General features: G+C 47.6%; 1 protein-coding gene and 1 long non-coding RNA gene across 2 annotated transcripts in view; one reads left to right on the forward strand and one right to left on the reverse strand.

Annotated features, from left to right (window-relative positions):
• NUP160 (nucleoporin 160) overlaps positions 1–12,415 on the forward strand; it is a 100,667-nt gene that overhangs the window by 57,052 nt on the left and 31,200 nt on the right. The window lies entirely within an intron of this gene.
• LOC147013444 (uncharacterized) lies at positions 3,894–4,275 on the reverse strand. Its single transcript, XR_015051335.1, has 2 exons — positions 4,185–4,275; positions 3,894–4,151 (listed from the first exon to the last, which is right to left on the reverse strand). It is a non-coding gene; the product is annotated as an uncharacterized LOC147013444 (long non-coding RNA).

Raw genomic sequence — 12,415 nt, forward strand, 5'->3', positions numbered from 1 at the left:
GCGATCTTGTTCCAAGCATACAACGCGTTCTTCTGACATATATCTTTATTAGGGCGGTGTATAGGCAAAATAAACTGGGTTCCCTGCATGAAGTTAAAACATGCCTCACTGCACTGGAAAACGTGGGGACAGGAATATTGTATTGTAAATGTTGGGGACTTGTAATTCCCTCTACCACCCGAAGGCGGCGATGCACAATACATATTTACATAGAGAATTTGCGTCCCCATCCCCCTCTCCCGACACCCCCCCCCCAGGTAAAAACACCCCGCTACATTAATTGGGGTCATGATAATCCTATGTAGCAAGTCTGGATGTAATTAGCTCAGAACTGAAGGACAAACAAACCCACACTCAAACACCGGTCTGTTAATTACAGTAAGTAGTGCGTGCCGTACATACAACAAAAAAAGAAAAAAAAGAATTGTGACGTCAATTGTGAGGTCATAGCACCGTGTCCTGTCATTGGTTTGGTAAATAAATGGCCATAACTTGGGAACCACTTGTCTGATTAATATCAAACCTTGAAAAGGCACATCCTCAGGACCCCAGCAATATACCTGGCAAGTTTTAATTAGATAGGACAAGTGGTTGTCGGGAAACAGCGGTCACACACACACACACACACACACACACACACACGCGCACACACACACACACACACACACACGCGCACACACACACACACACACACACACACACACACACACACACACACACACACACACACACACACACACACACACACACACACACACACACACACACACACACACACACACACACTGCTGGAATTATAGATACTAGTGCGTGCCCGTAGGTGCGTGCCAGTATGTGCAGCTTCGTTCCTTTGCTCTCTAACGACGACTGGATTGGGGCATTTTTTCAATTAGATCGGACCAACCATATCATAAATGGCCATAATTTGGGAAACACCTGGGAAACACACTCAGGTCCCGAGCGTCAATTGTGACGTCATATCAAACGAAGAAGAAGAAGAAGAAGAATTGTGATGCCCCTCTCTCTCTCGCCCCCCTCTCTCTCCCTAGTCTCACCCCTCCTCTCTCCCCCCTCCTCTCTCGCCCCCACTCACCCCCTCCTCTCTCGCCCCCTCCTCTCTCCCCCTCTCTTGAATTGTGACGCCCCTCTCTCTCGCCCCCTCTCTCGCCCCCTCCTCTCTCCCCTCTCTTGAATTATGACACCCCCTCTCTCTCGCCCCTCCTCTTTTGCCCCTCTCTCTGTAAATGTATTCACAAATGTCTACCAAGCACAACAATTAATTCAAACCTTGGGAAAAAACAGCTTTCAAACTCTTGGGAAACAGCTGTTCCCCTTGGGAAAATTCAAACCTTGGGATTAATTAATAATTTGAACAATTAATTTAAACCTTGGGGAAAAAAGCTTTCAAACCTTGGGAAACACTTGGGAAAAAACTGAAACGGATGAAGAACGATATCAAACCTTGAAAAGGCACATACTCAGGTCCCCAGCGTCGATTGTGATGTCATACCAAACGAAGAAGAAGAAGAAGAAGAATTGTGACGTCAATCATGCAAAAAAAAAATAATAATAATAAATAAACATTAATTGTGACGTCATTTGTGACGTCATAGCACCGTGTCTTGTCATTGGTTGACAGATAAATGGCCGTAACTTGGGAACCGCTTATCTGATTAATATTGTTACGGCTGTGGAAATTCGCAGACCACCATAAAGGACCTAAGATCAGTTATGACGATAAGTATATGTGTAGTTAGATTTCCCCACCGTTGTTTAGAGGGAATTTCCGTGTTCACAGGGCTGCGATCCTTTGAGATAGCCGTTTTAATTTTCTCTGTCGTTATTTTGGACCAATCATCCCCCAACAACCAAATCGCCACCACCAACAATGCCCCCAAACAACTATACCAAACCACCACAGCAAACTCCCACCACCTTCGCCTTTCTACCGAACGTCGTGCCATGGTTGTGAATGGGATCCTTTCGAAGAAGAAATCGGATCAGGAATGATTCACGCCCACTTTTCATCCATCCAATGGCTGAGCCTCAGGTGGTGTAGCCCCGCCTCCAAACCCGCTGTGATCCACAAATTTACATATGCACTCCTCCCCCGGCCTATATAAGCACGAGCACAACGCAGCTCGAGGCAGTCTGGAGGGGTCGGAGAACAGGACGGAGCTCGAAGAGGCAGACAGCGGCAGTGTCGGTGGGGCAGAGATGGAGCTCGGAGCTGAAGTCTTCAGGCAGACGGGGGCCGATCGACGGAGAGGAAGGAGCTCAGGTCGAAGTTGAGGGGCGAGGAGGGCGAGTTGCTGAGTGGAGCAGGAACGTGGAGGAGGGCTCAGAGGTGAACCAGAGGGCTGAGTGGGGACCGCCGCCGGAGAAGGGGCGTAGTGGAAGCCACAGCCAAGAGGAGTTCGCCGGAGCCAGTGCGGTCCAGAGCGTTAACTCGTTGGACGGAGCATCAGCAATTCCCTCTCCCTTACCGAGCTCCGCGCTAAGAAAGCGCCGGTAACCCCGTCCGTTCCCCTCCCCAACCGTGGTGCCGACGGTGAAACACGTGCCTGCGCGGAGAACGCCGGAGAGAGCTCACCGGCCACGCCAGGGGCATGAAGCCAGGCGCGGCTACGTTGACATTGCGGCTTGCCCACCATCGCGCCACGAGGGCGCGGGTAAGACCCCTCGGTCTCGTGGACCTGGCCGCTCATCCAGGTCTCACGTACATTTGGTCCACGGACCTGTCTGCCACCTTTGTCTGTGAGGTTGGCTTTTCTTTGCTTTTGTGTAAATGCATGTGGTGGCGCCGTCTTATAAGTAGAATTGTCTAAGTGTGCATGTGGAATAAAGACACTTTATTCGGTTGTAACTCTGCCTTTGCTTGCTTTCATTGCTTTCAGTGTTATATGTGCATGATTTTCTGTATGGCAGTAAATACGTGCCTTGTCTGAGTGTGCAATAAATGTGCTTGTTGAACTGTTCCCCGTTTCGTTGTGTCCTTTCCCTTGTTTGAAAATTCCATCTTGCGTCACGGAAGGAATTGGTAGGAGGGGTGTAAGCACCCGGTAAATAATCACGTCCGTCGGGGCCGGCGATAACACCGCTCGGTTATCACTGAAGCACGGAACGGACCGCTTAAGCGGTTCGTGTCCTAGGCCGGCCAGCGGCGAGGTACGATCGCCCGGTTAACTACCCGCGCAGGTACTTAGGTAGGTCGAGTTTGGCGAACAACCCTATCCTGCGCGGGTGGCCGATTGGCACGATTGTGGTGTGGTCGAAAGACCCACCCGTGGCTCGCTCCTGGCGGTAGTTCCAAGGAGGGTCACGACTGAATTGTCCGTTCCGGTGGGCGACGTGGCCGATCGCACGCCGGGCGGACCAGAATTCGTAACAATATCAAACCTTGAAAAGGCACATCCGCGGGTTCCCCAGCAATATTAGTGGCAAGTTTCAATTAGATCGGACCAGTGGTTGTCGAGAAACGGCGGTCACAGACACACGCACGCGCGCGAGCACACACACACACACACACACACACACACACACACACACACACACACACACACACACACACACACACACACACACACACACACACACACACACACACACACATTGCTGGAATTATTGATAGATAAGGACGACGTCATACTCAACGAACAGCTGCTGCATTGTCATTTGCCATTTAAATATTTAAGGCGGTGTATAAGGAGAGCGTTGTAATATACGCTCGTTTTACAAATGTAAACGCCGTGCATACAAGTTTGATGCTTCGCCCTTCACCATTATGTACATGACGTCATACGAAGAAGTATTTGTAACATTCGGTGTGTTTGACATGAACGATTTGACGAAGGGATGATGCGCACGTGGTGACGTCATCCATGACAGGAATCCTCAAGTCGGGTGTTTGCCGCTGAAAACCCGGAATTGCCTTTGGGCGAGAGGAGATCGAGCTGAGAGCAGAAGAGAGGGTTTCTCGGCTCGACGTTATTAAACTAGTGGGGAGAGGTCGCGGTCAGTGAGGAAACCGAGTTATAACGGTCACGGGTTTGGTTTAAATTTTATACACTTCTTGTTTTGTTATTTTGTTTGGTTTTTCCCTCGTCGTGCGTGTCCATCTCGTGTCCATCTCGTGTCCATCTCGTGTCCATCTCGTGTCCATCTCGTGTCCATCTCGTGTCCACGACTATGGGAGAGAAGTTGGTGTGGGCTCTGAAAAACGGGGAAATGGAGGCGGTGAAAGTTGCGTTACAGGTGAGTGGTGAACTGGGTTCAAGAGGACAGGTGTAGAATGTGAATGGAGTTTGGTGAGTTGATTGATGCTCCGAAAAAGGTGGAAGATTGTAGGGATGGAGGTTTGAAAGAGAGCGAGGGGGGGGAGTTTATCGTTTTCTTTGGGAGGGTGGGGAGCAGTTTGAGTGTGAGTGGTGCGAGTTTTTATTGGGAGGGGGAACAGGGTGCGAGTTTTGATGGGGAAGGGGTGTGAGTTTTGATGGGGAAGGGGGTGTGAGTTTTGATTGGGAGGGGGCAGGGAGTGAGTTTTGATTGGGAGGGGGGGGGGAGTGAGTTTTTTGATTGGGAGGGGGCAGGGTGTGAGTTTTGATGGGGAAGGGGCGCAGGGTGCGAGTTTTGATGGGGAAGGGGCGCAGGGTGCGAGTTTTGATGGGGAAGGGGCGCAGGGTGCGAGTTTTGATGGGGAAGGGGCGCAGGGTGCGAGTTTTGATGGGGAAGGGGAGCAGGGTGTGAGAGTTTTGATGGGGAAGGGGCGCAGGGTGTGAGAGTTTTGATGGGGAAGGGGAGCAGGGTGTGAGAGTTTTGATGGGGAAGGGGGCAGGGTGCGAGAGTTTTGATGGGGAGGGAGTGAGTTTTGATTGGGAGTGGGGAGGGAGTGAGTTTTGATTGGGAGGGTGTGAGTTTTCATGGGGAAGGGGGGCAGGGTGTGAGAGTTTTGATGGGGAGGGGGAGCAGGGTGTGAGTTTTGATGGGGAAGGGGAGCAGGGTGTGAGAGTTTTTTGATTGGGAAGGGGCACAGGGTGCGAGTTTTGATGGGGAAGGGGCGCAGGTTGCGAGTTTTGATGGGGAAGGGGCGCAGGGTGCGAGTTTTGATGGGGAAGGGGCGCAGGGTGCGAGATTTGATGGGGAAGGGGCGCAGGGTGCGAGTTTTGATTGGGAGGAGTGGAGGGTGCGAGTTTTGATGGGGAAGGGGCGCAGGGTGCGAGTTTTGATGGGGAAGGGGCGCAGGGTGCGAGTTTTGATTGGGAGGAGTGGAGGGTGCGAGTTTTGATGGGGAAGGGGCGCAGGGTGCGAGTTTTGATGGGGAAGGGGCGCAGGGTGCGAGTTTTGATGGGGAAGGGGCGCAGGGTGCGAGTTTTGATGGGGAAGGGGCGCAGGGTGCGAGTTTTGATTGGGAGGAGTGGAGGGTGCGAGTTTTGATGGGGAAGGGGCGCAGGGTGCGAGTTTTGATGGGGAAGGGGCGCAGGGTGCGAGTTTTGATTGGGAGGAGTGGAGGGTGCGAGTTTTGATGCGGAGGGGGGAGGGAAGAGTGCAAGTGTGAGTTTTGGAGAGGAAGTGGAAGGATGGTGGGATTTTGTGGTGGTGGTGGTGGTTTCCTTCTTATGAATCGTAATCTCATCCGAATCAAAATGTCGCCTTAAATTTTCTGTTGTTTAACTGAGGATCTTGATCAGTGTAATGTTTGTTTAAATAAATGGGTAAAAGAGATATTGTAACCCCCCCCCTCCCCCGGTCAGTGTTTTGAGTTGATTTCTCATGTTATTATAATCAACTTGTTACAGATGAAGTTTCGTTTTATCCAAGACACCTGATAGCCAGCAAACCTGTTATTAAATCCTCTTTGTGACCTTTATCCACGGCAGATATATAATTTTTTTTCCTTGAAGTTGTGCTCCTGACCCGATTCTGGAGCACGTTATGTGCTTGTTATCTTGTTTGTGGTCGATGGTTATTCGCTGGTTCTCTTTGTAGAGAACTCCGTTGTAGTTTTGTCATTTGTGAGGCTTTCTATAATTATACCATAAAGTCATTCTTGCCCACTGCAAATTCCCTCGTGACTCCCTCGTGGTCAAGTCACTGACACACATAAAGCTCAGGTTTAACATTCGGGGATATTTTCCTCCACCACCGAAGGTGAAGGAGGTTATGTTTTCACCCGTCTTTGTTTATTTGTTTGTGTGCAGGATATCTCAAAAAGTTGTGGACAGGTTCGGTGTGTGACGAGGACAAACTGATTAGATTTTGGGGAAGATCCGGATCTGGATCCGACTACTAGAATTCTTCTAGAATACTAGAATGTTTTAAGTGATTCTTCACCATTGAGAGATGGGGCCAAAAAACGATATATAGCACTATGTAGCAAGATATTTAAAAATATATATATATTGGGACCCGATGTGTTCGTTACGTGGCAGAGGTATGTACTCTTCCGAGTGCTCTTCTAGTTTATTGATGTATCACAGAGTCTGTCAACACCATGTCACGATACCCTGGAGCTGCAAAAATAGTTATCTGGAAGAAGTCGACGAAGGTAAGTCGAGCTTTATGAAGTAGCCATCATTCTTCACCGGTTTGCAAGTGTAACAGCCCTCATACAATGATTAGAAGCCATCGCCGATGTACAAAACCAGCAAGGAGCTAAAGTTCCATATTTTATTTATTTATTTTATTTGACAGGTGAACTCGAGATTGTCTCGACGTCAGCAGGTGCTTTTAACGCACACCGACTGCGCTTTATCACCCGAAGGCCCACATTAATATCTCACGAAGTCCTTTTCCAAACTCTGCCTTCGTGTCTAGTCATGGTCGAATGCCTTTCTCTTTTATCTGCTTGCGCAAGAAGATCCGGTGTTGTCTCCCAACCTCTCCGGTCACGTGTCTGAGACTGGTTAGCAACCATTACTGTCTCTGCAAACTACGTACGCCAGTCCTTCCACCGATTGTTTTCATGCTTCTTTCAACATAATTCTGTTGAGCAATTACCAACCATTAGTATTGTTTCTGAAAATTATTCATGCGTTCTTTCACCACCTGCTGATTGGGTTGAACAGAATATAAGTAGAAGTTCAGTAAATGTATGTGGTGTAAGATATTATTCATTATACTTACAAAGTTTCATGATTGTGCTTGAGATTGTGACAGACAGACATTGTAATTCAGTTTTGTACATCATTGTTTATTCAGTATATGCTACTATCCTATATTGTTGTGGGCTGGGTATGGGCGACGAGCACGACCGCGAGTTGGAGCAGTAGAGTCGACTCCACCGAACACCCGGAATTCAGATTGTTACCCTCGGATAACTCAGAAGGTACGGGTCCCTTACAGGACCGTGAATCGTCAATAATTCAGCCACGTGGGACAGGGTTATTTGCCAATCTTCAAAATACCTAGAGACCCACGTGGCGAGCTACCGAGGAATTCACACCTTCGACGGAGCTCAAACGTGACGAGCCGTTTCCGTGCTTGACCCGTGCGCAACCCGAGCGGATGGTTACCGAGGTCCCGTCGGTCCAAATGCACAACGACAGCAGCAACGGCCTTTTTAATCACCCAACACGCACCATGCTAAACCAATGAAGGAAAGGATGAGGACGAGCTGAAACATTCAACAATAGGATATTTATTTACAATAGGTGGCAAAGGAACACATAAAGGTCAGAGTTAAACCGACTACAGAGGATGCAAATAATGTACAGCAATAGCACTTAACCAGTTGCTACTTGGAGACAGGCCCACACAGGACACACACACGCACACAAAAGAAATGGACCTCAATAGTCTTTATTCGGCTCTCCAGCCGCGGAGGATAGTTCGGCTGAGAGTCAGGACGACTGGCTACCCGGCCACAAGCGCACTGCTGGACGTCCACCCCTTCCCGGAGCTCCGGTCGCCAGAAGACTGACCAGGGCAGCCAGACGCAGACCAGTGCCAGCGATGAGATGAGGCCAGACCAGCGTCGAGAGATCCAATCCGAGAACCAGACCACGTGCTCAAGCTGTGATCAGAGGTCCAGACCACACTCTCGAGCTGCGATCAGAAGCAGCGACAGGAGACCAGCAGCTGCGGACACCGTGCCGTCCCGTCTATCTCTTCTCCCTGGTCCAGGCCACCACTCTTTCTTCTCAGGTGGGAGGGGCCTCTTCTCTCTGGCCACTCGCCTCCTCATTGGTCAGACTCATCGTGCGATTCCCTGGCTGTCCTCCATTGGACATGCCCACGGTAGGCGGGGCAACTCCCACTCTTCTGGGTGGAGTCCCGAGCGGAGGCGTTTGTGGCTCCGCCCACCTCCTCACCTCTGGCCACGTGCGTAATGACGTCGGGTCGAGGAAGCGAGGCGAAGGCGTATTGTTGTTATCGTTGTAAGAATAAAAGAAAACCCTGACTAAAAAAATAATTTGCAGTGCACACATGTAATTCCCATTAGACACAGGTCGGGGGCCCTAACTATAAACACACATACTTATCGAAATAACTAGGCTTAGGGATTGCTGTCTGTCTGTGTGCACAAGGCTTCCAGATTCGTAACAATATCAACTGTGTGTGTTGTGTTGTGTGAAGTCGTAGTAGTTTTAACAAGTGAAAGGTGTTGGAGATGGGAAAGAACAATGAAAATAGAGAGTTGAGGATGTGAGGGGTAATTTTGGAGCGTGTCACACAGGAGAAGGATCTGGTGGTGGTTATAGATACGGGAGGTAAGCAGGCAGCACAGTGCCAGGCAGCTATAGGTAAAGCAAATATGGTTTTAGGTTGTATTCGGAGGGGGAAAATTATATATATCAAAAGAGGTGGTGTTAACATTGTACAGGAATTTAGTGAGGGCCACATCTCGAATATTGTGTGCAGTTTTGGTCACCACAACTCAGGAAGGACATAGATCTCAAAGGGATGGTTCAGTGCAGGGCTACTAGATTGATTCTGGGCCTAGCAAGACTGAGCTATGAGGAGCGGTGAAGGAGACTGGGCTTTATACACTAGAAAGGAGGTGGTTACGAGGAGATATGATAGAGATGATTAAGATAATGAAAGGTAGAGATAAAATAAGTGTCTGAGTGCTTCATATCCAGAATTATATGGAATTATTTAACAGAGTAGGCAGTGATAGAACAAGGGGCCATAGCCTGAGAGTAAAGAAGAGGAGAGTTAAGACGGCAGCAAGATAGAGGACTTTCACTCAGAGAGTAGTTAATGTTGTAGTAATCAACAATAGACCTTTTCGATCGGCTTTATTCTCACAAAACCCATACGCATATCTACAACAACATAAATATACATAGGGTAAGAATAACAAAATACAATAACTTGTACACATAATACTGAAGGCAAATACCACATACGTATCACATAATAACAAAGTTAAACTCCATACTCTAATACCAATTACATTCCTCAGAGTACATTATTCCTAATATAGTATATAACATACCATTACTGTTCCAGCATGACTTTCCACGGAGTACGTGGTATACGTGTCAACACCAGCCATTGACCTTCATATACAGTGCTGCCACATCTGCCCAATTACCGTTGCCGCCAATTACAGTACGGCACTTTGTTATCACAACAGTTAATGCATGGAATGGTTTCCCTGGAAAAGTAGTGGCAGCAGAAACAGGAGATAAGTTTAAATTGGAATGAGATAGGTACCTGGAAGTTATGGAGATGGAGGGGTATAGGGATGTTGGCAGGTCTTTTAGGTAGTTTGAGCATTGATGGGTGATTGTGTGCATGTGTACGGAGTGCTTTTGAGGGGGGGTAGGGTCTTATCAAGGGGGGGGGGGGTGTGTTTGATGTGTGTTTTTATCCAAGCCCGTGCCCCCTCCCCTGAGGGGAAGAAAACAAAATTGTATAAAACTACAAACAAACAAAAAATACATTAAAAAAAAAAATGTAATCAATTAAAAACCTTTTTTTGCATTTTCTTCCTTGGATCTTGTGTAGATAAATTAGTGTGGTGTTTGTGCAGGCATGATGGGCTGATTGTCCTGCACCTGTGTTGGATTTCCTTGTATAAGAAGCGCAAAGTCAAAGTAGCGGTTCTTGTTGTTTCAGAATAATAAAAATGGTATAGTTGGAAAACTAATAATCCATTTACTTGGAACAAATTTTTTTTTTGTCCATTTAATCATAGATGTCCGTTTTAAAAGCACACTTTCACAATTGAAGACGAAGAAGCGGTAACGAGAGCTTCATGTAGCGCTTCGAACGGTGACATTTATTATTCTTCGACAGTAGGAACCCTTAAGAATAAAGCTTGATTGACACAGAAGGAGCACATCTAATTGTCATATTTGTCGAAGTGAAATAAAAGTACATGGAAGGAACATGGAACCCACAAACAAGAACTACTACTACTACTACTTGATGTCAAAGGAAAAAAAAAAAACAATAATCATTTTTCGTGTTTCACTTCATTTTACATCCTCATCATTTGATTAAACTGGTCAGTGAAGCGACGGGTGCGCACGGCTTGTCTAAGTTATTTGACAAGCACTCAAAGACTGGAATACATGATGAATTGCATACAATATCATGTCCACTAAACTTTTACAGGCAAAGGGACATAAACTAATGGATAAAATGTAAAAGATGGCAATGTCAAAGAGTCTGCTTGTGGCATCCAGTCAACTCCACGCATGGCTCACTGACTTCCTCTACTCTCATAGCCAACGTGTGGCTCTCAACGGAATCCTTTCATCTCCCTGTCAAGGCTGGAGTGCCCCCAAGGCAGTGTTCTGGACATAGTCCTGTTCTGGATCTTCATCAGTGATCTCTCTTACCCTGGAAAATCCTCTTTATCTATTTACTAATGCCCCAAAACTGTTAAAACCAATCACATCTCCACTCATGGCTCGCAGATTTCCTCACCTGTTGTAGCCAACGTGTGGCCCTAAATGAAGTTCTCTCATCCCCTCTTCCTGTCCAGGCTGGAGTTCCTCAAGGTAGCATTCTGGGCCCTGTTCTTTTTCTGGTTTTCATCAATGATCTCTCAGACTCCCTGGAAAATCCTCTATTTCTCTTTGCCGACGACTCCACCCTCTGCCGTACCATCTGTCATCCCTCAGACCGGCAAGCAGCAGCTTCTTCGCTCACTGCAGATCTGGATAAAATCACAAACTGGTCCAACACGTGGAACATGTCTTTCAATCCGGACAAATTTCACACTCGAGATATGTGACATCCCTCCCCCCCATATTCCCGCAGGGTGCTCGAGGTCCGTCAGCAACCCCCTTTGGTAAAACTACCAAAATCACGAATCGCTGATCGCTGCTCACCTTCACTCTTTCATTCCTCTTTTTTTTTCTCCCCCACCTTTGGAATAAACTCCCACACTCTTCAATCCCATTCTTTCCTCCAGGTGTTCAAAACAGCCGTTCACCACCTTCTCTTGTCTTTCCCCATCCAAATCCTCGATCTTTTCGACCTCCGTTAATCCACCCCAAACCCACCACCTTCAAATTCCCTGCTTTCCTTCCTGAAAGTCCCTGTAATGTGCATCTTGTATTCCCCATGTTCCCCGCCCCATCCCTCTCCCTTCCACAGATCTAATGTCTCTGTTCCCCACCGTTTTGTCCTTCTCTCTCCCACCTCTCATCTCCTGCCCCCTTTGTTATGCGTTGTGTGTTAGCTCTCATACGAGCCTCGACAAGCTATACAAAAAAAATATAAGAAAGGCGAGATTGGGAGGGAGGGAGGGAAGAAAGGGGGTGGGGGGGGGTAGCCTGAAAACACTCAAGGCCTGACCCTATATCTTTTAAAAATTTATTTCCACACTTGGTATAAACAATACATATCCACAGTACATATCACAGAAGGCATAGCACCTGCCTGGGCTCTCATATAGCCCTGACAAAGTCAGTTACGTTCCCAGCGCTACATGAAGGTGTCAATTGTCAAGGGAGGTGAACTTTGAGGATGTCAACATTCAAATGGACTCTTAAACTGTACAGTAACGTACAACAAGTGTACACTGATAAAGTTAGTATCTAATGGCTATCGAGATATCAAAAAGCATACATCCATGATTACAATATATTTAGCAGTGCAACTACTTCTGGTTGGTGATCTGGCTTGAGCAGTGCGCACTCGTGTCGCTTTCTTGTAAAACGAGTAGTCTGGCTTTAGCAGTAAACGTATACATGGCAGCAGGCCAATTGCAAACGATTGGTTAGTGCAGTCTGTCTGACTTGACTACCTGTGGGTTATCCTTGAATTGTGTATTCTCGCTTGTAAAATGTGGTTAGTGCTTAGGTGTTGGCAATGTACATGCTGTTACCTTGTAAAGGCCTATGTGTGTTCAGGCTTTCGCAGCGCACATGGCAACGTGCCAATCGCAAGCAATTGCTAATGAGGCGACAACTAACCTGGGTATGACATGTGCTTATGACTCCTGTAAATCGGT

This window comes from Eptatretus burgeri, chromosome 14 (genome assembly GCF_056783735.1).
Source record: "Eptatretus burgeri isolate ZD-2024b chromosome 14, Ebu_testis_v1, whole genome shotgun sequence".
NCBI classification, from domain to species: domain Eukaryota; kingdom Metazoa; phylum Chordata; class Myxini; order Myxiniformes; family Myxinidae; genus Eptatretus; species Eptatretus burgeri.